The sequence below is a fragment of the Coturnix japonica genome, chromosome 1 (genome assembly GCF_001577835.2).
Source record: "Coturnix japonica isolate 7356 chromosome 1, Coturnix japonica 2.1, whole genome shotgun sequence".
Taxonomy (NCBI): Eukaryota; Metazoa; Chordata; class Aves; order Galliformes; family Phasianidae; genus Coturnix; species Coturnix japonica.
The window spans coordinates 166965626-166986450 of record NC_029516.1 but is presented as its reverse complement, the minus strand read 5'-3'; the positions used below and the strand labels follow the sequence as shown (position 1 = coordinate 166986450).

Sequence of the window (20825 nt, the reverse complement as noted above, 5' to 3'; positions counted from 1 at the left end):
TGTTAGTCACGGGCACAGTTTTTTGGTCTGCCTTCTGCGTCTTGGGAGTCAGAAATGTATGTGTACATTCAGGCCTTTGCTGTGTCACTGAATTCCTGATGATATGCATAAGCTTTTGCAGCTGGTCACGGTGGCAAAAAGCTCCAGAGTTGGATTTTAAAATGTTAACCCTATGGGGACTGCAGACGGACGGTGATAATGCTGTGAGAGATACTAAGAATTCTATCCGTACCTTGAATAGAGGTGCTGTCACTGCAAATAGTGGAAAAAAATGTGCCTTTTGGGTCTCATCATTTCATTTCTTACCGACTCAGCTTTAGGTGGCAAATGGATCACTTGATCATATTAAAAGCATAGTTAAAGTTGGTTCCACTTGGCAAACAGTTATTGTATTTTTCAGCCCAGCTGAGGTTTGGCAGAATGTTTCAAGTGGATGCTCCCTTCCCTTTTTGGAGCATGGAAGCTCTCTTGGTTTAACTTCCATGGCTGATCTGTCAGTTGGAAATCAAACCTCAATCCCGAGGAAGGTTAAATGATATTATTTAGAGGTTGCACTGGTACAAAAGGAATTCACCTTGGGAAATGCATATCCATATCTAGCTCACTGTTCTCTGTAAGGGCTTTCAAGTCTGATTGAGCTTTGTGTTTATTTTGCAGCATTGCTTTGGGTAGATTTGCTGCTGGTCTTTCACTGATGTGTGAGATCAGAGAAAAGCCTTCTGGTGTTTAACTCTTTGCAGTCTCAGCAGCAAACCTCTTGATGTTTTGTGAGCTCATTTTCAGCACTGTGGTGTTTGCTGAGCTTGCTTTCCCCAATGTCTTTGGCAAGGCAGTTGCTGAGGACTTGAACTTCTGTGGATGCTCAAGAGGAGCACAGACTTCTCAGGGTAGAGTGTTCCACAAATGTGCCTGCATGAATCCTCACACTGAAATTTTACTTTTTTCACCCAGAGAAAGGTTTGGTGCTTGAGCACAGAAATAAACCATCTTGGATATCAAGTCAGTTCTAATGCATGCAAACCTGAGAGCTGAACAGTCTTCCAATAGCCAGGTTGATAAATATGTGAAGTAAATCAGTGTGAGGGGTGTGAAAAGCATTCATACAGGGTATGTGGGGATGTTATTATCTGGAATATATTGTTTCATATACTTAATTCATTTTTAATTTTCCCCTTTTTAAAAACTATTTTTAACATCTGTGTATTAAAGGAAAACTGCCTGTTGTCTGAAAGGTTTTTTTGTTCGGTGTTGTAGAAATAGCTGAATTCAGAGGATTATGAATTGAATTTGCTGGCCCTCACATGCTTGCCTTCTCTAACTTTGCACTCTGGTGACTTGCACCATTGTGTTTGCTGCATGTGCTCTTATCTTCCAGATTTGTGTGTGCTTAGATACTGCTTGTTCAGCTGTTGTTGCTCAGCATAGTTTGGACTTTTTCACATTCTGGTTGCCTGCCTGTGCTTCAGCCCTGAGCTTGTGGCAGAAGCTGAGCTTGTGCAATCTCCCCTGCACATCTTAGACCTGTCCAAGACACTTACAGATCTGTTCTGAATAGATGCTACTGATGACAAAGCTGCTAATAATGCTGCTCAGTTCCAACTCCCTTCTTCATTAGTGGTGATGGCTAAGAAAGAGCTGTAGAATTGCTCGGTCAGTGCTGGACAGTGTATCACACAGTAATGAGAGGCACTTTCAAACTCAGCTGGAGCTGAAAAGGCTTCCATAGCCAGCACTCCCACACCTATGAAGGGCTGTATCATTTATTTGCTTCACTGTGTTATTTTTCAGTAACTTTAAATCACAGAATCATGGGTAGTTTCTCCAGGTTAAGGCATAGAGGAAATATATAGGAAGATATGGAAAATGTGATAGTCAATTGCGTGGCATAGGGAAATGAAGATTGACAAGAAATGTAGCCCTAGCCAGCAACTGAATAGCAGTATGGGGACAGAGAACCAGGATCCATGTTGAAGACCTGTTCCTTTGATGGAAAAGGAGGATTTCTGGCAAAGCATTTAGTTTGTTCTCCAAACATAATACAAAATGTGTTCAAACAAACAAACAAACAAGCTATTTTTCTTTTTGTTGTACTCTTCTAGCCAACTTTTGCTCGCAAATATGGAATACCATCCATTAAAATACCAGTGCAATTTATATGATATGTATTTCAATACATCTTATGAAGAGAGTTTCAGCCTTAACAAACTGTTAGGTTTGAATCTCTGTGTTTAATACTCAGAGTGGCAGACTGGCTGGAGAACACCTTGCCCAAACCCCAGCTCAGAGCAAGGGCAGCACATGCAGGTTGCTCAGGGCCATGTCTAGTCAGGCTTTGGCTATCTCTGAGAATGGAGATGTCACAAACCTTATAAACAGACTCTTCCAGGGCTGGACCACTCTCGTGGTGAAATAGGATTTTACTTTTTAATAATTAAAGAGAATTTTCTATATTTCAGTTTATGCCCCTTGCCTCATGGTTGTAATATTCTCATATGAGTGATTCTCATAATTTATAGTCAACCTCTTGTCAAATTACACTGATTGCAATAGTGCTTGTAATTTCCTGATAAATTAAGATTATTTTTTTTTCAAATGGAAAGTGGCTGAATCAAGTTAGAAATGATTTGTTTGCAGAAATCTCAGTGAGAGACTGGGGTTTTACAAAGTAGTGTATGGGGTTACAGAGTCATAGAATCATTTTGAGTTGGAAGGGACCTTTAAAGGCCACGGAGTCCAACTGCCCTGCAGTGTTGAGGGACACCTACAGCTCCATCAGGTGCTCAGGGCCCCATCCAGCCTGAGCTGGAGAATCTCTGGGGACAGCCATCACCTCTCCAGGTAATCTGATCAGTGCCTCACCATCACCACTCTCATACAAAACGTTCTCTTATATTTTGATCTAAATCTCCCCTTTTAGTCTGACACCGTGTCCCCTAGTCCTATCACAACAAATCCTTCTAAAGAGTCTGTCCCCATAGCAATGAATAAGACTGCTTAATATGCAAGGGAGTGGTGGTTGTTTTTTGGTGATTTTTTTTTTTTTCCCAGTTAAGCTTTATGTTTATGACCAAAGAATATTTTATCAGATCTTCAGTGAATGTGTTATGTCATAAAATTCAGTAGCTACAAGATCAGATCTCTGAGTTTTTAAGACCGTCATAAAAAAAAACTGCTGTGGAGAAAAACGAAACGCAGTAGCAGTCGTAAGACCTGAGGACTCTTTGCCCATCCTCATCATCCTTAATTAAGTCAAAATCACACTGGAAAATCCTCAAGTAATGTGCAGAAGTGGCGTCTAATAGCTGGAAATAGCTAAGAAACTTTCAGCTGTCCTTTGGGAATATGCCTCAACACTCTGAGTCCATGAAGCTGCCAGAAATACCCCCCCCATCATGACACTCTTCTGGCAGATGAAGGGAGAATGACTGGTTTTACAACAATCAAGATCAGATGGTGGCAGATCCATCGTACACGTTCCTATATTAAGAAATACGTGCGTTGGGAGATAAGCTGCAATCATACGCTCTTTCCTTTCTCGTTGATTTGTCGCCAGCCAGTTAGTGTGAGTGTTATCATCTATGGAAGATGGAAAGCAGAACGTTCAGATCACTCGCTTTTCTCTGTGCTTTCTGCTTTCAAATATTCCTAATGTGGCTTCATTGCTGTCTTGAGGAATAGAAAAAAGTAGTTTTCTCTTTCACCTGTGTAACACTAAGCAACTGTCAGCTGTGGATACGCTTTGATACTTCTGTGGCTTGGAACATCGTTGGCTACAGAGAAAAATGTACCTTTTTCTGCTCACTCTTTGTTTTTCAATGAGAGATGAGCTAATACAATGCTGGCAGGAGGGACTGCCTTTGTTCTGCTAAGATGTATCATTTTAGCTGTGGATGAGTCTCGGAAAACAATAGCATTTAATTTTCTACCGCAAGCAAGTAATCTGGGTGAGAAAGTGGATAAGAGCACGGGCCATTTCTGCTTGTTGGAACTGTCTACTGTCTGTAGGAATTACCTTGGCTTTTTTCTATTTGCATCTTTCTTTGAGGGATTCTTACACCTTTTTGTTGTTGTTTTCCTGTGGGTTCTGTTCTTAGAAAGCACTGCAGAATTTCATTGATTTATAGGTATGTTTATCGTCAGGCTGTTTTCCACTCTACCAGGAGCAATTGCAAAGTTGCTCCCGCATAAACTTTAAGCAAGCCTTATATATCTCTGTAAAATCACATCTCCATTCATCCTGGAAAGCAGAACCTCCTCTTGTCAGACTGTGCTCTCCGTCTGGCTGATGTTTGCTACCATCACTGCCATTATGAGTCATCATCTATTTAGGGATGTAATTTGACCAGAGGTAGGCAGTTGCATCTACATATAACCTTAATTCATTATGACCCTTGTTTTCCTTCCTTGTCTTGAGCAGACTCCATCTCCATTCAGGCAGCACCTAGCCTGAGATAAATGAATGGGGTGCATGTTCAGATGTGAAAAAGATTGCATAGTAGTGATCATCCTGCTCTCAGTTCCTTTAGGGAGTTTATTCCAGTGCTGCAGTTCAAAGCTTGACTTTTTGCATATCAGTCATGTTTATAAAGTCTGCACAGAAGTGACTTAAAAGGATTCAGAAATTCCTTTTGCTTTGGGACGGTGCTGTGCAGTATAAACTATAATTACTTTCCTCTGCGATAAAGAACCCAGGTCTGCATTCAGGAAACAGGGATGCTGCAAGAACGCAGACGGTCGGTGGTTTGTAACAATTATCCAGGAGTCTGTCAGTGGGGATGTCTGTCCTGTTGTTCGCTGTGCCTGGCATCTCTCAGGCTCATTTTTCAGTCTTCCTGAAGGGAATCTCCATCCAAATGTTCATTTTTTTGTTTTCCGAGGGAGGTTTCTGATCTGGAGGACACCTACCTGGCTTGGGGCCCAATCCCAGCGCAGTGCCGCTTTCCCCACATGGTTTGCAAGCCTTTGCTCTTCCATCTCCTTAGCAACTCGGAACAGCCAGCAGCACAGAGCCACGCGGCCCCCGGGGGCTGCACTTCGCTATTTATAGGCAGTCGAGGCTGGGTGAAAATTTCCAGAGAGCTCTGATAAGGCCTCTGAAGGAAAAAAGCACCTTATGGGTCCTGCTGGAGCACCTGGCTTGGTAACCGCGTCTCTAAACCCTGCCCTTTGCACAGCGCTCGGCCCTTACAGTAGGACACATTAACTCCAATAGACAGCAAGGATTGTCTGTTTATATAGCTGCTAATTAACCTTTCAAGAATCATCTTCTCCGTATCTGAGATTAGGAAGTGAGATGCAGGTGCAAAAACAACAGCCTGCGGTAATATCGTGTTGTAACAGGCGAAGGCTTGAGGATGATGCCATGTCTATTGGTTGTTTTTTTTTCCCAATTCAGGGCTATGGTTTAGTGGGATCTTAGCAAACAGGAGAAGAAAATATTTTTTCAGAGCTTCGTGGTTAGCTTTTCTAAATTATGTTTCTCCTGGTTGAATTCTACGCTGAAAACAAGATTTAATCACTGGTTATATTGCTTAGCGTTGCTCTGCAAAGGTTTATTGATTCAGCATTTCCCTTAGTCACATGGCTGAGAAATTGAGTAAAGGATGTGTGGTGCTGAGAGCGAGTCGGAGCATTGAAGAGATAAAGGATAATCCATTAAAATGGGATGGATGGTGACCCTGAGCTGAGCACCTGTTTCCCTGAGCTCTTTATGCCTGCTGAGCAAGAAGCAGGTGAGACTCATGACGTGACTTTGTAATCACTGGGAGATAATGCCTCTTTCAGGTGAATCTGAGGAGTCTTCTGGATATCTCAGAGTTGCCATATCTGCATACATTTTTCACCTGGCAAAAACATAATGAATGACTTTGATAGGGAGGTGGATTTTCTTCCTTCTTTTTAAACCTTGCATCTGGGCTTTTGGTACCAGTGTGGGAGGATTTTGTGCCCTAATCCAAGGGCTTTCCTCCCAGATTTCCTTCATAGTCTGCATTCCTTTCCAATGGCTGCTAATGGGAAAAGCCGTGGAGGAAATGTCATTCTGCTTTTAAAATAGGTTTGCTGTATCAGATTCATCGCTGCGGTAGTTCTGGATGCTTTGGTGAGATGATAGTGTCTGTCTTGAGCTGGAGAAACAAACGTAAAGCAGCACCTAACCTACTCCTGTTGATAGGAATGTGGGGATGGCATGCTTTTGTGTGTGCTTGTAGGGGGAGAGAGCCTCTTAAGTGCAATGAGAACATAGAAAGGTGAAGACATGCAATGGATAGGCAGGTTGATTGACAGCCCAGCTGGTGGAGGTCTGTAATTGGAAATTCATTGCACATAAATCTTCTGGTGCTTATGGTGAGACATAGGCAGGAGAATATCTGAGCTCTGAAGCATTTAACTCTTTCAGAGCCATCTGGGCAGATGTTCAGCTTTCAAAGTAGCAAGACCATTGGAGTATTTCTCTTTAAAGACTTTGGTTTTTGTTGTAGTGAGAAGAATGCTGATGGAAACAAAACCACCATGTGCTCCAAGTGATAGCATTTAGATGAACAGCTTTAAACATTTAATGCTTATTTTCTCTTACAGAACAACTTCAGATTATCTTGGAGAATTCATCTTTGTATTTGGTGGGAACACATTTTGCCCTTACAAGACATGTCTTGCATATGTTGCCTGCCAATATCATGTCTGACTTACCTGATATGTCTCCCCATTGGTGCGCTGTTCTATGTTTGTCCATCTGCCAGCAAGCTCTGCAACTGTATTTTAAGAGGTCTCTTTGTATCTAAGTATTTATATTCTTTTCTATGAGGTTGAGGCTGCTTGAATCTCTGCACCCTCGTTCTTCCCCAGCCCAAGTGTGTTTTTGGTATGTTTTCCTCTTCACTTGATTTCAACACTCTGATGGTTTCCACTATGCAGTTTTGAATGTGTAATTGGTTTCTGGTGACCACATTTTTTCTCATTTATTTTGGTCTGCCTCTGTTCTGTTACGCACATATTTGTCTCTCCATTAATGTCAATGTGAATTACAGACAAAAAGCAAAGTGTAGATAAATTAGCAACCACGCAAAACGGAAGGCAGCATTTAATGTTCTGAATTATTTGTGTGGGCACAGGACAGCTAATGAATACCTGAGGATCTGAACAAATGAGCAGTTATGGGATGCAGGGCGATGCTGTTGAGGCGATTCACAGTGGGATGGTTAGGGAGAATGGCGACTGTATGGGGCCAATGCAACCATAAAGAATTTTAACACCTACTCTCCTGGCAAGTGTAGTGAGTAGATGCAGAGGGAGGTTGTGGTTTTGTAGCCAAAAACTGTGCTTGGCTTAGCATCGGTGCTTCTAAGGGAGCAGTTGACTGTATACAGTAAATAGAAGAATGAGTTGTCTCCATCTCAGTCTATAATGTATTGAGACTTCTCTCGACCCTTAAAATGGTATAAAAATGTCCAGAATAGTGTTCCTCACTGTAAAACTCCAGTGTTTGGATTAGAGCCTTCCTTCAAGATGGGCCGTGCTCTCTGCTTCACTGCCTGTGGTAACGTTTTATTCATTTGTCAGGAGAAAACCTTTTGTCTTCAGCTGAACAACTGCTCTGCTTGCGGTGCCCTGCAGAAGCATTACAAGAGGTTCCCTTAAAGGGAAACACTTGGCTGTTTTCTAAGCTCACTTTCAAAGTACTCTGAATTAATTATAAATGAGTAAAGCCGTCTGGCTCTTGATTACACAATTGCCTATCCTGGATTGCCTGTAATGAATTGTAAGCAGGCCCAGTTGTAGTAAAACGGGAGGTGCTTTTGCTCCCTTTCTATCTTATGATCTGAGCTATTCTCAGATCTACTGTCCTGATTTCTTTCAGGCAGCAAAGCTGTCAGTCTTAAATTTCTTCCTCTCTCACCCTGCTACCCTGTTTTTATTAGGCTTCTTTCTGACTGCACTTACTATGCCCACATCCTGTTATAATTTCCACTGGAGGTGGGTAAGGTGCATTGGTACAGCGCCTTTTTGCACTAAACAACCCCAATGCATTTTATTTATTTAAAGCATTCTAAGTGCATGTAGCACCTAAGTGTTTGACAAACACATAAAAATACACAGAAGTCAAGCACTTAACTACCCTGAGAGGTTGGCTTCCCCACTGCCTCTCCTAGGAACATCCATAGACTAAATTACTAATGTATCACACAGGGTAGAAACAAATTGAGTTCTGTGCTTTCTTTAAGGTGAGTCTGCCCATGTGTTTATGTAGTGCTAGGTACTGTCAGCAGCAGTTCTTCTTCCTGCTATATTTTCACTTGGTCTTCAGATGAGATGTAAGCTGACTTAGTTAGTGACCTGGGTAAAAAAGAGCAGTAAGGTGCTGAGAAACCACAAGGTCTTGCTTTGTAACAGCATTCCAAACCTGAATTGTGGAGTAGAGCCCATTGAGCCCAGGAACACTCAAGACATGTCACACATGGTGGAAATGGAGCAGCTCCTTGGAGTTGTCTTGTAGTGCCTATCCCAGCCCCGCTTGTGGCCTCCCGCTTGCTGACAAATGATGGATTCAGAATGGCTTATGACAACAGCAACAGTCTTTTCTAAGGAGCATCGAGTGCAACATAGATTTATCCTCCTCCCTTCTCTTATCCCTCTTCCTTGTGACAGTTTAGGGAGGTAAAGTAGTGTGAGGGAAATGTAATAAGCCATTGTTTTCCAGCTCTTCTTAGAATGATATCTTAACAATATAATATCTAATGATAACAGATGCTCCTGACTTTTGGTTTCACACCGTTGATGGAGATACTTGTCTGCTATTGTGCAAAACTTGGAGTCATCTCCATTGAAATCAGTCTGAAGGAAAATGCTTGAGTCTTTGTTTTCTCCTGTTACCGGGCATTTCCTTCCTTCCTTCCACCACTGCACCATGATTTGAATATCCCAGTTACCATTTAATAATTGGGTGCTGAGCTTTATCACCTGCTCCCTTCCAGCTCCCTGTGCCAGGACCTCCAGCCTCAGTGTCTGTTTGTGGAGTATCCTCAGCCTTTGGGGCCCAGATGAAGACATCAGCCCTGCCAGGTTCAGCCTCCAGCAGCCATGGCAACTGAAGGCGTAGTCCTGAGCACAAGTCTCTTTAAACATCCATTCAGTTCACTTTGGGAGTCCTACATAAAGTGGATGAGAATTGTCACTTATTACCATTTAGCAAATAGGCCAGAACTTGGCGAACATCTGTTCTGAAGATGAGAGAAACTATCAAAACTATAAGGCAATTACGCTAATCTACCTTCTAATAAAAGGTCCCTCAGTCTGGCCATGCTGGAAACCTGCTAGAAAGGGGCAGTCTTTCAAAGCAGTGTCTATATATTTTCTCAGCCTTACTCTAAAAGAGGTAACTGAGATGTCTGTTGGCAAATCACAGGTGAAGTATTTGTCTGAAAAGAAAAAAAAAAAAGGAATTCAATGAGAAAAGTGATGACAGAATAGTGGAAAACAGGCCTTCAGCAGACAGATTTGTCCTTTTGCCTGTTCAGTCTATGACTAATACACTTGAGCTACAGGTTGACCAGTGATCCCCAGAGATACCCCTTGAAATTTAGGAGCTGAGCTTGGTGGCATGGGAAGCCCTCACCTTCTGGTTTGCTCAGAGTCCTCCTGCAAGCTATACCATCCATGTGAAGGCTCTCAAAGAGGCATCCACATATAGCAAGAAAGCTTTCAACTGCTCTGATGGAACAGACAGTCTGAAAATGGGAGCTGCTGATGATTTTGACTGCTTGACCACAGTGACGGGGTTGCGGTGGTGGAATGTGCCAGCACACTTCATGCTGGGCTGAGCTGGCTTGCAAAAGGCTCTCAGAAAAGTTGGTGCTAAAATAAAACTGGAGAAGGAATAAAGTATGCAGTCTTGCCGTGAGCAGGAGACAGAAATCCTAGGCATTTGCAGTCTCTTGCCAAATCCATCCATCTCTTTTCCCACATTCTCTCTCCATTTCTGAAGAATGATGCTTAGCAGTTACTTTCTGTCTTCAGAAGTAATAGATGTAAGCAGCTGTGACGTGGCAAGGTTTTACGTTTAAACTGTTATTAGCATGTGTTGGAGGTATATATTCAAGCAAAACGACACTTAAAATACATTCCACGTTATATGTTGGCATCCTATAGAAAGGCCTGACGGATCAGTAACCAAAATTAGCTGTGGAGCCATATCATCATATGTTGTTTTTTGTGTTGTTTCTTTTTCCTGTGGAATAACAGACCACTACATAGCAATTTACTTAGGTACTTGTGATGCTTTTATTCATACTTATTTTCCCGTTCCAGTATCTGGACCCACACTGGTGGTTTACCAGCAGGGAGGTGCTGATGTGTCCTGACCAAGTAAGGGCTCTTATGGCGGTGTGTAAGGATGCCCATCTGACTGCATCTGAGACAGCTTCATCCCAAGGCTGCCCTATTGCCAGAGCAGTGTGGGAGTTTCCTTGCTGTAGAGAGGAACTGAAGCTCAGTAACTCTTTACAGGGAAAGGTGTATAGAAAAGCAGTTTAAGAAGAGCTTTTATTGCTTCCCATGAACACTACCCTTCATCTTTAAGCAGTATCATGTGTGTCATGTAACCTTAAACACACAGTAGGATGGACTGCATCCTGCTGACCATGGAATTGTCAGGGGTTGGACATGCAGTAGCCCTGAACTGCCTGCCTTGAGAACCACAGTCAGACACTTAAAGCTAAGAATAGGAATTTCTTCCAGCAGTTCTTTTCTTTCAGTTCATTCTAAAAGGAAGGAGCTCCTTCCTCCCCTGTATTTACAGTGCAAGTGTCCCACGGGCTTTAGCTGAGCTTGCCTGGGTTGTGATGTGGTCAACCTGGAGGCTGTTGGGATGGTGTATGGCCTGGGCTCCCTGTTGGGTCCCCTGCAGGAGCAGGTGGAACGGGTGCCATGGCTCCACTCAAGACTGCCGGGTGTCTGTGATAGATGCTATTGAGAAGGCACTAACCAGGCCCTTCTGCCTAACAGCTGCAAGTCACTGAAACCCTGTTTTCAGATGGGAAATTGCCCTTTTATCATTGGTATTCACCACGTAATAGTGCCGAGCATTAGTCAGCTGAACCTCACCATGGTTTATTGTACAGCTGTAAATCCTAATTATCTGACTAACCTTCTCTGATGTTAAGTGCCTTAAATTGTTGTCTTTCCTTTATTGTATTTTTTTTCTGCCTTTTTGTGTTCACTGTTTATTCCAGTTGTAAAATGTAATTAGAAATTAAAAAGAACAAAGCAAACCTCGGAGCCTGCTGATGTAGATTAAAATGAATCATCATCTCTTGAAAGGGTGTGTAATCCAATCTCTGCAACCTGATACACTTCCAGTCATTTGGTAAATATTTAAAATATCCACTGACATTTTTTTTCACATTGTTGGACAAAGAGCACATCACCGTGTATTCACTGTCATTTCTGAGTACCAATGTTTTGGTGTGATGGCTTTTTAAATTACGTATTTTTTCTTCTTTAATTTTTAGTGTTTTTCAATACGAAACCAAATATTAAAGGAAAAAAGAGAAGCCGACCCATTATTTACTTGTTAATAATCCAAATGAGAATATGAAAAAGGAAACGTAAGCAACTTTAAATATTGCCAAAGGCTGCAGTCTTTGAGAGCAGAAGCAGTTGAATTAGGAGGTTTGGATAATGGACAGAACTGACAATACTTGTAATAAAGTGGATAAGCTGTTACAAATTGTTTTACACTGTGTATCTTTCTGTCACAGGTTCTTGAGCAGCATCCGGTTAGGTTGTACTTCTCCAAAGAGCACTGTAAATGCTGACACTTCATATAGATTTTGATAGAAGAGAGAGGAAAATCTTTATTGCTTTTGCTCTGGGTCCTATGGTACATCCCTATTAACAGTCATTAGTTCCTGTCCCTGAGCAGTAAATACTGACTTCTTCTGGTAAAGGCTCTTTTTCTTTGCTAGATCTATTTGGCTTGGAATTCTGTTAAATACTCTTTACACCTTCTGTAGCATTGGCTTTCATGTGGATAAAAGCAAATTCTGAGAAAAAGACACATTCTTTCTCCAAATTCTGGTAAGCTGCCCCGTGGCTCATCATTTTGCTGCCATCAGAGGCCGCTGGATGGCAGCTGTGGTGGGGCTGTGTGCTGGAAGAGGTTCACGGCCTACTCCCAACTCCAAGAACACCAGCAGCACCAGAATGGCCTCCTCTGCCCTGAACAGGGAACCTGTGGCACTCACAAGTCTTATCTTTACCCCATCTTAGCCAATAATGTGGTTGGATACTTTTTTTTGAGAAATAAGAATTATCATTTTGAGAAATGTTTCCTATTGGGTTTATTTCACACCTGTGTGTTATCCTTCTGTGCCATTCCCTACTGGCTTGAAATGACCTACTAAAATGGGACCGTGATTCTGACCATGGGATGATATTTGACTTATTTCTGGTAAAGTGAATTATGATTTTTTTATTTTTTTTTAATTATTTTTTTATTTTTTTTTTGTTTGGAATAAAACCTGCCTGCATACACACATGCATAGTTTTTAAATAGTACAGGAACTCCTTAAATACCATAGACTGTTCTTTGGCTTATATGTGAGAATAGACTAGGATGACAGTGATATTTTTTTATGGAACAAATCGTTTGACTTTCAAAATATGTCAAATTTAGTTGCTTGTGTTTGAAACAAGAACTGTCTTTGCAGTTAAAGGACTTGAAAAGCCTGGAATCAGTTCCGTGCTATTCTCCAGCACTTCTTGCATCTCCTTGGGGAGGCAGTTTAGGCTTTCAGTGTTCAAATCATCATCTCTAAAATGGGGATAATCAGACTTTCCTGGTGCCTAGGAGTGTTGAGATGACAGATCGACTGATGGATCGCTTATGGGTTCCAAAAGCACTTACTGTCCCCTCTGCAGCTGTAAACATAAGCCTTTCCCAAAACGCAGCTATGCACTGGACATCTTCAGCCTGGATGTACTCAGTGGATTATATTCTTAGTGCTCTGTGAAAATAATTTGCTGGGATGAGCTTCCCCTGCTTTGGTCATGTCAGGATGAGAGGTGTTCTACTACACAAAGCCGAAGTTGCTATGGGGTCACTCAGAACTGATTCATACCGTCCACTGTTTTAGGGTAGGGGACTGAAGGGGAATGTAGTTGTGCAGACTCTGGACAGTCAGGTTGGTGTTATCAGTGATCATTTCAAATCCATTGTCTTCTGTACCATGTTTGCTGCGTGGCAGTGCTGTGTCAATATCAACTGTGAAGAAGGAGGATCCGCTTCATTTTTTGTGATGTCCTGCCAATGTTTCTATGTTTTCCCCTCCTTCAGATTCTGACCCAGCACTGCCCTGCCTCGGTGCTGTGTTACCTGGGGATATTTCTTTCCTCACCCTTCTTGCACCAGAATCCCTATGTCAGCTAGATTAAACTTGTGAAGTCAATAAATGTAAAATATAGCATCTTCCTCAAGTGTACAGGAACCTGGAGTTACCGTAGCTAAAAAGTGCTGATTTAGTGTACATAAGCAATTTACTGGTGCTCTGTTGGGTCTTCTCCATGCCTGGTGGGATCATAGAATCACAGAATACCCCAAGTTGGAAGGGACCCACAAGGATCATCAGTCCAACTCTTTGCTCTACGCATTACCACCCAAAATCCAAATCTTATGTCTCAGAGCGCTGTCCAAACTCTCCCTGAGCTCAGGGCTGTGCCCACTGCCCTGTGCAGGCTGTTCCCTGCCCACCACCCTCTGGTGCAGCCCCTTTCCCTCACCCCCAGCTGCCCCTCCCCTGACAGCTCCATGCCATTCCCTGTCACACAGAGCAGAGCTCAGCTCTGCCCTTCCACTCCATGTGAGGAACATCTTAATAAGAATCATGAAGAGTTTGTGACAGTGTGGCACATGGAGTGGCTACCAGTAGTCACTGTCTATGAGGATTTTGCCTTGCTCTTGTTTTTTGTTGTTTTTTTTTTTTTCTCCCTCAGCTAGAAGCAATGACCTTAACATTATTTAATTGGAGGCTTTTTGAGTTAATTAATTTAACTCTTCACTGCCTTTAGTAGCATGGTTTTATGAGTATTTTTAATTGATCTTACTCGTATGGAAATGCAATCTCACTTTAATTTAACAAGATGAATACAAGTCACCGGTCAACCCAGCTGCTCACTCAAGGGTGTTGCTCAGTGCTATTTGTTAGGCTTGGTTTGAGGATTATGACCACCCTAGAAACAAAAAAAAAGACAAATGCAGGAGCAACTGCTGGTAGAGAAATGCCGTATTTGTAAGCAGGTTCAATGCTGGGTGCTGTTAGCTTCAATTTGTCTTGGCCCCAGCACAAACCCCCCCAAGAAACAAAAAGAAACAAAGGAAGAGCTTTACTTTTCCTCTCCCAAACAAGCAGAAATCTGGAAATGGACATTTTGACCTGAGAATTTCAGACAGGTTGGATTTAAGCAAGCAAGCCATTCATTCCTAGATTAATGGCTTGCAGGCGGGATCTATCAGTTGTGGACTGTATTGTATTAATTTGCAACGGCGAGAGTTAATGCTAGTAATTGCATTTCCTCTATAGAGAGAGCCTGTAGTAGATTGTTTTTTGCATGGCATTCTGTGATTGATAGATCAGGGAAAACATGACCAAAGAAGGTTACTGCCTCCCAACCACTTTCCCCTTCAGATTAAAATCATTTGCAATTTGTAGGGTGCCTGCAGCACGTGCTGTGGGAATGAGGCAGTAAACACACTAGGTTGCATTCCCTTCCAGCAACAAACCTCTTACTGCATTTCTTTCACCAAACCAAACCGGTCCTGTTGTTGGGAGCCCATTTAAAACAAGTATGCTGGCAAAACAGCCCCCAGACCCCTTCAGCAAACTTCCTGTAGGGCCAGGCGGCCGGCCTGATGAAAGAGCGCGTTTGTGAACCTTTGGATTCCTTCCATTGATTTGTAAATCCACTTTAATAAAGTACTGGCGAAGCTAGTGAAATGAGCAACTGATGTTCTGCTTCCATCAAGTTTCTAACAAATATATGATGCAGCTTGTGGCACTGGTGCTGGCACATACTTCTTTTATTCTCCCCCAACCCCCTTGAATTGTTTTGAGATCTGGGGAGTAGGGAAGTAGGAAAAAAACCCACCCAAATCCCGCTGCCTCCATCAGCCACCAATTACACGGCAGCTTTCTTTCTCAGCGCTGCTAAAACTCAGCTTATTTAATATCGATCATACCGAGGAGCCTGCGAAGTACGGTGTTAATTGGGTCCACTGGAATCCCTGCCCATGGGACCAAGAGCTTCCTAGGCAGGAGGCGGAGGGAGGCGTGGGGAGGAGGGGACCCGCTGCGCGCCGCATGAGATGTAAGTGCACAGACAGACAGAGGCTGCTGCTGCCTGCGCTGCAAAGCAGTCGCGGCATTTCCCACCCGCCCCCCTCTCAGAAATTAGGCAACTCATTTCATTTCTATCTTTTTTCCCCCCCATCGGGCAGTTCATCTGGAATTAACGGCTCTTTTCCATTATTGTTCTTCCTTTTTCTTTTTTTTTTCTCCCTTGCAGAGCTTTTTTTTTTTTTTTTAAAAATAAATTTTATTATTTCTCCTTTCTGCAAAGCTGCAAAAGCTCCGCTTTGAAAACTGCTGCCCCAGAGTGCAGTTGCTTAGCTGTCCTGTCAGCATTGTTCTAATGCTCATTCCATATGTATGTCACATAGGAGCGGTACCCTCCTCCTCCTCCTCCTCCTCCTCTCTCCCTTCCCCCAATCCATGCATTTGAATCTTTTTTTTCCTCCTAAAGACTGATTTTTTTTTCCCAAGGAGCCTGCAAACAGGGAAATTCAAACTGCACGATGCTGTGCCGTGCTTAGTTCTGTAGCCAGGACCAGATTCCTCTTACAAAAAGTGTTTGCTCTTGTTCCTTCTTTCCCTCGCTCCCTCTTTTTCTTCCCTGTAAGCACAAAGGCTTTTAAACCCTAAGATCTGTAGTTCTTTTTGCTTTTTCTTGTTACCGTGACAGCATGTATCTCTGTTGCTGAAGAATGAAGCAGGCAGGCTGGAGTTTTTTTATGTTCAGTGCTTTTGGGACCACTAAGGAGCAGTCCGCAGAGAAATATGTACAGCAACTGTGCCAACTGAGTTTCTCGTGCCTGTTATCTGTCACTTATTCTGACTAAAAGGTAAGGGATTCTTTAATATTTTGGTTTTTGCTTGCTAAGTCTTTGTGCATTGTTTGTGCAGTGTCATTTGACATGTGCAACTAATTGGCTGGCGAGGGAGGCGGGCTAGGAGGATTTCTGCGTTGAGGTGTTACATAGGGTTTATCCAGAGAGCTGTAAGGCTCCTGACATCCAGAGGAGAAGAAAAAACAATCTTTTGGGGGTGGATGTTTTTTTCCCCATTTCCCTGAAATGATTCTTCCTGACTGTCCCTAATAGAGCCATAAGGCTGGGACATTATCAGTGCTGCTCATCTTCACTGCTCTTTTCTCCACCTAGAAGCATACATAGCACTGGTGTGTGCATGCATGTGTGGGGCAAGGCATGTCCCCTCATACATGGGAATGCCTGGCAGCGCTCACATTCCTCTCCTTTACTGTAACTAAACGTCTTCAAGCACTCTTTGCAAGGTAAGAATGCCTTAGTTCAGCACGCTGCAGCTTATGCCTGTTTAAAATTATTACTTGGATTACAGTGCACACTGTGGAAAGTTATTAGTTTCCACAGAGACCAGTTTAATTGGGGGTATGTGTGCTGCGGTTCTGTTCTCTGCTTTACACACAGCCTGAAATAGTGTTTTTTTCCTTAGTTCTTGCGAGGAGTGAAGTTTACACTTTCTGCTCAGCGTAACAAATGAAGTTAGAGCAGAAATGGAGTAAAGCTGCAGAGGAGCATAGCCTTACAAGGCTCTTAACTCAGCCCTGAGAGTCAGGAGTGAGTTGATTGAAATATTTTCTTTTGCACTGCACTGTAATATGCAGAAACGTTGGTGGGGGGGCATCTTCAGCCCGCAGAAGTAGCAGCAAATGATGCCTAGAGTGCATCTTGATATCTTGCATGTGTTAGAAACCTTCATCCCTAACGTTGGCTTTTCTGCATGTGTGTATGCTGCAGCTTCTTAGTTCAAGAGGGCTTTGTTGTATGCAATGTGTTTTAGGCTGGCAGGCAGGGGAAGTGCACCCTGTAACTGTCCCCTCAGCTGTGACACAGTGCATTACTTGCCATTTTGGGAGAGGCTCATTTGGAAGACTTGGGTTTCTTTCTTAGGTGTTTGCCTTCTCTCTGACTCTCTGACTGTTGGTTCTCTGCTGAGGAAATGCATGTTAAGGGTGTTTGTTTCTCGTACTTTAAAATGAACAGCGGTGGAGATGGCTGAGCAGCTTCTTTTGCTAACACTGCCTTTACCTTGAGTGCTGTATTGCTCATCGACTCAGCAGGAATGCCACCAGACATGTAACTAGTTTGGCTTCAAAACAGTCTAAAAATCCAAAGTATGAAGGAGGAGAGAGAAGTCCTGTCTGAAGGCATTAATTTCTGCCTTTACTGTAGCTGTTTATAATGTCATTTCCAAATCAGCTATTTCCTAACACATACTCTGTGACTGTATTTTCCCATGATTGCTGCTTTATATCAGCACTGAGAAAACACCCATTTAGATAACAGGTTTTCATTGAGATCCTTTTTGTAATATGGAAAGGAAGAAGCAGTAATAAGTTAAATTGGCATCTGCTAATTATGCCGAATACAGATTACGAGCTCTGCAAGTCGTCCCTTTGCTTTAATGCTGTTAGCATATTTTAGCACTGGCAACCAAAGGAAGGAAACTTGAATGCTTGAGAAGAAACGTGAAGTTTTGAAGGTTTTTTTATCTTTGTGTGCTGTTGTAAGAATGGGAGAGAGCATCACATGCAGTGCAGCCCGTGGTGAAATTCATTACAGATCATTGAGATATTGGCTTGCCTGGTGATCACTAGATTGATTTTGACCCTCAACCAGAACTATCGGATACGTAACTTTGCCTTTGGTCAGGGAAAGTTGGAGCATATCTTTGCCACCAAATACCCGAATCTTTCAGAGTCTCCTCGAAGCCAGTAATTTCGTACCGAACTGAGCTGCGGTTCCCCGCTCTGACTGCGGGTTCTGCTCACATCCCAGCCCGGCTTGGAGCTCCCGGGGTGGCTGTAGGGCCGTGCTGCTGCCGCCGGTGCTCAGCGCTCCGTGGGGCCGAGCTTGGCTGACTCTGCCCGGGGACCGCTCCGATGGCAGCGCGCAGCGGATGGCTCCGCCGCTAGAGGGGAGGCGAGAGCTGCGCTATGGTAGTACGAAGTGTGTCAGCATCGGGAGGGTGATTCCTACAGAGCGCTCTGCAGAGCTGAACGACCCAGCTAACTTGGATGCTCCAGATGCTTGGAGCAGCCAGTGGTGGCAGTGAGGGGAGTGTGGGCTGGTACGGCCCTTCTTCGAGGATCTTCATGCTTCTGGGGTAAATGACATCTGTGATAAAGTTAGGTATTGCAGAAATATGTCTCCTCTTTGTGCTGAAAGTCCCTTGGTTTTCTGTGTTGAGAGCTGCCTGGGTGCTGCTGCATGCAACCTCCTCCTGCTTGGGTTGGGTGGGAGTGTAGATTCACCCTCGTGTTTCGTGGGGGAACTTCTTGCTATGAATGTGGCAACAGGCAGGAGGCTGGGAGTTGTTTCTTTGCTTCTTGCATCTCGAGATGGCTATGGTATGTTCTTAGGTTGCTCTGAGTGGGGTTGACTTGCAATGAGTGGTCCACAGGCATTGGCTTGAGATCTCAGAAACATCTCTCTTGCCCTTCTTAGCTGTTTGAACCTCCTGTTTGCTCATCCTCAGAACTTTTCCCAGGTCATGATTTGCTGTAAGTTGCTTCATCCCTTTCAGTCTTTAACTTAAAGCATCGCCATCTGATTGTATGCTAGAGAAGGTAGTTTCAGGTAAGACGTAATTTTTTTTTTTGCTAATTACAGTTGTACGGTGCAATGAACAACAGTACAAGGAAGACGTTGAGGCCCTGGAGTGTGTCCAGAGAAAGGCAACAAAACAGTGAAGGGTCTGGAGCACAAGTCTTATGGAGAGTGACTGAGGGAGCTGGGATTGTTCAGTCTGGAGAAGAGGATGCTCAGGGGAGACCTTATTGCTTTCCACAACCGCCTGACGGGAGGTTGTGGTGAGGGTGAGGATAGATGTCTTCTCCCATGTACAGTGATAGTGCTAGAGGGAATGGCTTCAGGTTGTGCTAGGGGAGGTTCGAGTTGGATATTAGGAAGATTTCTTCTCAGAAGGAGTGGTGAAGCATTGGCACAGGCTGCCCAGGGGGGTGGAGGAGATGCTGTTATGGGATCATTGAGGTTGGAAGATTATCTAGTCCAACTGTCCCTGGAGGTGTTCAGGAACTGTGGCACTGAGGGACATGGTTAGTGGGCATGGTGGAGGTGGGCTGACAGTTGGACTTGGTCATCTTAGTGGTCTTTTCCAACCCTTAATGATTCTGTGACTTTATGGCGAGCACAGCAGGATGTATCCTGCATTGAGAACTGCAGGGCTGAGTAAGGTGGGAGAGCTCCACATCAGTGGGTGCTCCAGGTCAAGGTGAGCTTTCCTGGGGGTGTGAAGCACGTGCCTTGAATACTACTACTACTACTACTCTGCTACTGCAGAGCTCTCACTGCGATCTTCTTGTAAGCCTAATTTTGCTTGAAGCGATGTCAAGAGTCTTTTTAAAAGAGACGTTATGAGTTTGGCTTTAGTTTTGGGTTTCTTTACTCTCTTCTGCGTATGTGTGAAACGCAAAGCATATTTAATGAACGAATACCTCAGATGTTTCCAAATTAATTAAAAACAGCTCCACATCTGGAAAAAATCCAGTACCTTTCATGGATGGCTTCAACTTCATCTTTTCTTCCTCTTGCGAGAAGCCCTGAGATATCCCCATGTGGATCCTTGTGAGAAGCTGGAGTGGTAGAATCCAAGGTTATTTCACAAAGGAGAGAGATCTGAGGCCCACTGAGATCAATGGGATCTCAGCCTGTATTCCAGCAGTCTCTGGATAAGACCTAATAACATGTGAAATTATATAATATGATATAGCTATGCCTGGTGAAGATATTTTCAGGGTATCCTGACTTGAGGGCAGCTATGCAAATCTTAATTAGAATGCGTTTTTTCTCAGGGGTTCAACCGCTGTTAATTCATGCAGATTTCAGTGGGACTTGAAGGCACCACAAACAGAAACAGCATTTTTGTAACAAACTTTTCTTTTTTTTTTTTTCCTTCTCCTTTTCTCCAGAAATAAAGAAAACGATCAGATTTTTTCTCTATGGGAATGTTGTGATTTAAACTGACACAGCTAAGTGACCTAAAGATAGGCTTATTGCATGCATAAAAAATGCAAGGCTGGGTTGTTTGAACTGCATTAGCATCAGAATGAGAAACGGCGGGGTGAGCTGGCCGAGGTGGCCATGCAGAACTGGGGAGGGTTGTTCTTTGGAAAGCCTCTGAGCTGGGAATTCTTTTCTGAGCTGTAGATAAATAAATCTGTGTCCTGAGCAATTAATGAATACTGAAGCCTGGGCAACTTGAAGCTGTTTGGGATATTTAAAAAAAAAACCACAGAAAAACATATGATGCTTTCGTTAGTGTTGTAGATTCCTATTTTATTCCAGGTGTGCTTGTCATTTTGTTTGTGTTTCTTTTTTACCTTCTTTGTTTTAGCTGAAAGATACTGATGAGAAGGGTTGTTTTTTTCTGCCAGTGCTGTACTGTAAAGCCTTTCTCAACTCCCAGATCAGTTTCAGCACGTGTTGAGGGAAAATG

The 20825-nt window shown here is 43.3% G+C and overlaps 1 protein-coding gene across 14 annotated transcripts in view; it reads left to right on the top strand.

The window, feature by feature from the left end:
- FAT3 (FAT atypical cadherin 3) overlaps positions 1–20825 on the top strand; it is a 383565-nt gene that overhangs the window by 44209 nt on the left and 318531 nt on the right. Inside the window, exon 1 of one of the 14 annotated variants that reach the window (XM_032442217.1) lies at positions 15600–16171. The exons of 11 other annotated variants lie outside the window; for them this stretch is intronic. The gene's annotated coding sequence lies outside the window, so the exon portion shown is untranslated. Of the gene's footprint in view, positions 1–15599; positions 16172–16456; positions 16621–20825 lie in introns of those variants that run through there. 2 more of the 14 variants (XM_032442228.1, XM_032442218.1) reach the window with 2 other exon arrangements.